Raw genomic sequence first — 4,453 nt, forward strand, 5'->3', positions numbered from 1 at the left:
TGGGAGGCTGAGGGGGGCGGATCACAAGGTCAGGAGATCGAGACCATCCTGGCTAACACGGTGAAACCCCATCTCTACGAAAAATACAAAAAATTAGCTGGGCGTGGTGGCCGGCGCCTGTAGTCCCAGCTACTCTGGAGGCTGAGGCAGGAGAATGGCGTGAACTCGGGAGGCGGACGTTGCAGTGAGCCTAGATTGCCACACTGCACTCCAGTTTGGGCGACAGAGCGAGACTCCGTCTCAAAAAAAAAAAAGTTTAAATTTTTTAGGAACTGCCAAACTGTTTTCCCAAGTGGCTGCACTATCTTACTACCAGCAGTGTATGAAAGTTCTGATTTCCCTACATCCCTGCCAATATTTATTATTATCTATCTTTTAAATTATGGTAATCCTAGTAGATATAGAGTGGTATCACATTGTGGTTTTGATTTGCATTCCCCTGATGACTAATAATGTAGAACATGTTTTCACGTGCTTATTGGCCATTTGTAAATCTTCTTTGGAGAAATTTCTTTTCAGATCTTTTGTACATTTTTAAGTGGGTTATTTGTCTTTTTATTATCCAGTTATAAGAATTCTTCATATATTCTGGGTGCAAGTCTCTTTTCATATATATGATTTGCAAATATCTTCTTGCAGTCTGTGGATTGTCTCAGGGAGCTTCCAGTCTGTTTGGGCGAGAAGGGACAAACACAGGGACAGGGAGGTGTGGAGCAGTGTAAGGAGGAGAAGCACTGTTCAGGAAGGTCTAGGGTGAGCTCTCTGAGCCTCAGAGTTGCTCACTGCTGGATGAGCTGATCTGACATTTCTGTGGCTCTGTAGCAAGAATGTGTGTCCCTGTGTGCTTGTTCTGTGCAATCAGGAATACATGCTAAGTGTCAGGGAGGTGGCATCTTGCAAAACCAGGAGCATGAGGGGGGAAACTGGGGGAAACAGGAGTTTCTTTCTCTTCTTTCTTTCTTTTTCTTTTCTTTTCCTTTTTTTTTTTTTTTAGACAGGGTCTCATTCTGTCACCCAGGCTGGAGTGCAGTGGTGTAAGAACATGACTTACTGTAGCCTCAACATCTCAGGCTTAATGTGGTCCTTCCACCTCAGCCTCCCAAGTAACCAAGACTATAGGAGCGTGCCACCATGTCCAGCTACTTTAAAAAACTTTTTTTTTTTTTTTGAGACAAAGTCTCACTCTTGTCCCCCAGGCTGGAGTGCAATGGCGCAATCTCGGTTCACTGCAACCTCCGCTTCCCGGGTTCAAGCGATTTCCCAGCTTCAGTCTCCCAAGTAGCTGGGATTACAGGTGCCTGCCACCACGCCCAGCTAATTTTTGTATCTTTAGTAGATATGGTGTTTCACCATGTTGGCCAGGCTGGTCTTGAACTCCTGACCTCAGGTGATCCACCTGCCTTGGCCTCCCAAAGTGTTGGGATTACAGGCCTGAGTCACTGCACCCAGCCAGGGGAGGCTCTTTCTTAAGAAAGAATACTCCATATTGTAAACTTCCACAGGACTAACAGCATAGATAATAACGTGATTAACAAGATTATCATGGAGGTGACATAATGTCGCTCAGGAGCCAGGCTGATGGGTTTAGGTCCTGGCTGTAGTAGATTGTCACGACATAGTGCCCTTCTCATACCCCCTTAGCCATTCCTGATGTGTTTTTTACTGCAAGCCCCTGGGATTTTCCGCCTGAGGGTGCTTTCTGCTCAAAAGGCACACTGGCAAGCTGGAGGTGCCAGGAACAGCTCTCATGTAATGAAGAAACCGTTAGTGTCATCACTCCTTCAGTGGGATGAGTACATTGTCTTCTTCACTCTCCCAGAGATGCCCAATACAATCAAACCCCATTTGTCCACAGTGGTAACCTGCTAATTATTGCACCCTATACTGCTTTTCTTCATTTCTTTTCTTTTCTTTTCTTTTCTTTTTTTTTTTTGAGATGGAATCTCTCTCTGTCGCCCAGGCTGGAGTGCAGTGGCGTGATCTCGGCTCACTGCAAGCTCCGCCTCCTGGCTTCACGCCATTCTCCTACCTCAGCCTCCCGAGTAGCTGGGACTACAGGTGCACGCCACCACACCTGGCTAATTTTTTTGTAGTTTTAGTAGAGACGGGGTTTCACCATGTTAGCCAGGATGGTCTTGATCTCCTGACCTCGTGATCCCCCTGCCTCGGCCTCCCAAAGTGTTGGTATTACAGGCGTGAGCCACCGCGCCCAGCCGATTTTCTTCATTTCTTTGTTTCACCCCCCCGCCGCCTCCTACTAGTGCTCCATGGAATCATCTCTCAAATGGACTATTTGTGTGAACATCCTTATCTCAGTGTCTGCCTCTGGGGGAAATCCAGCCTAAAGATAGTGGTTCTTTTATTTCTTAGATCTATCTGTTCAATTTCCTTGGGCAGATCACTTTACCTCTCTGATTTTCACTTGTCTCATCTATAGAATAGGGATAATAGCACTTATTTCTTAGGATGGCCATGCAGTTTAGCATCTCACTCAGACATTAAAAGTTCAGTAAATACTTCTATTCTTTTCATTTGTTTACTGGCATGTAACATAAATATTCTCCAGAGACTCTTGGATGGACATGCCTCATTCAGGTATAGCTAGGCAGGGAAAGATAAGCAGCCTGGAGCTGGCCCTGTGCGACATTGATTGATTGGGTTCCTGCTCCCAGTTACTTGCTTCCTCTGCAATGGGATTAAATGTCCTCACCATTTGCCATGTGACTTATCTGGCATCCTGTATGGGTAGCATACCTCCCTGGCCCCCATGAATTAGTTTGGGGCTTACCCATGTGACTTGCTTTGAGTAATGGCATATGAGCAGATGTGACATTCTCCACATCTGCAAAGAAGCTTGAAATGTGTTACTGCATGGTTTGGCACAGGCTCTCTCACTCCTGCCCTCCACTACAACAAAGACATGTCTCCAGTGCCTGCCACACAGTTTGAGCTAGCACCTTTAAATACTTTATTTATTTAATTTTTTGAGAGGAAGTCTTGGTCTGTTGCCTAGGCTGGAGTGCAGTGGCACGATCTCGGCTCACTGCAACCTCCACCTCTTGGGTTCAAGCGATTCTCATGCCTCAGCCTCCTGAGTAGCTGGGATTAGAGATGCACGCCACCATGCCTGGCTATTTCTGTATTTTTAGTAGAGATGAAGTTTCACCATGTTGGCCAGGCGGGTCTCGAACTCCTGACCTCAAGTGATTCGCCCAGGACCCTTCCTTCCTGGTTGGTCTGGTGGCGGGATTATGCTTCCTGCTCAGCCCTTCCCAGGCACCGAGGCTCTCTCCCTCCTTTCCCCCTCTGCCACACTAGTTCTAGTCTGCCTTTTTTCACTCCCACCCCCTTTTCATGCCAGCTGTGGGAGTGAGGCACCAATCCTGGCAGGCTGGAGCCAGACAATGAGCCCTTATTCTAGGCAAAGAATCCCTGCAGTGTCTCCCACCCACCGAGGCTCCCTTCCAGGCCTAGGATGCTGTGGGTGGGGAGTGGAGGGTGGGAGGTATGGTGGGGGGGGGGGAAGGAGCAATTGGCTGGCAGGACAGAGTGGTCCTGGCTGTAGAGATCCCATGGAGGTTTACTATGTAAACACCAATCACAATAAAAGCTTGTCTTTACTCCCAGCCCATCTCTCCAAGTGGGTCTCTCTCAACCCTCCAAAGCTCTGGGTTTTTAAACATTTACTCTGGCCTCTACTCTCTCGGTGTTCATCTCTGCACATCACTGTCTCTTTCATTCCTTTTTCTGAGTTTCTCTCTTTCTAAGCCTCTCTCTCTCTCTCTGTCTCTCTCTTTCTCTCCCTGCTCCTTTGCGTAATTTGTCCCTATTTCTTGCCTCTTTCTTGCTTCATTATGCTCCCTTACCTATCTTATCTTTCCATGTCTTTTTTCTCTCCAGGCCTTGATCTCTCATTTCAATCTCTCTCTCCGTGTGTCTCTGTCTCTGTTTGCAACTCTTCTTTCTCGTCCTCCTATGTCTGTCTTCCCTTGGATCTGTGTTCTTGCCTCTCTGAATATCATCTCCGATCTTCCGTCCTCTGTTCTCGCTTTCCCCCTGCGCCTGTAGATCTGAAGGACCTTCCGCAGTCACCACACTCTCCTGCTCTCAGCTCTTTCTCACTCCTTTCTGGCACGTCTCAGAGGCTCCTGGCATCGGCATGGGAGGTTATTCTCCCCAGTTTACAGATATGGAAGCTGAGGCTCTGGCTGCTGGTGCCAGGCTCCCATCTCTGGGTCTCTTGCTTCTGCCTACTTGCCATGCTCTTGTCCCTGAGGTGTCCGTCAACCACCTGATCCGGCCGGGGCCCGGGAACTAGCACCTCGGACAGCTCCTGGAAGGTGCTGGGGAGGCCGGGTCGTCCTTCTCGCGAGCTCAGGAGGAGCGGCCTTGGGAGTAGAGCGGAAGTCTCGCGAGAGTGACTGCTGCAGGCAGCGGCGGCGCGGGCGCGCGC

This window comes from Macaca fascicularis, chromosome 7 (genome assembly GCF_037993035.2).
Source record: "Macaca fascicularis isolate 582-1 chromosome 7, T2T-MFA8v1.1".
NCBI classification, from domain to species: Eukaryota; Metazoa; Chordata; class Mammalia; order Primates; family Cercopithecidae; genus Macaca; species Macaca fascicularis.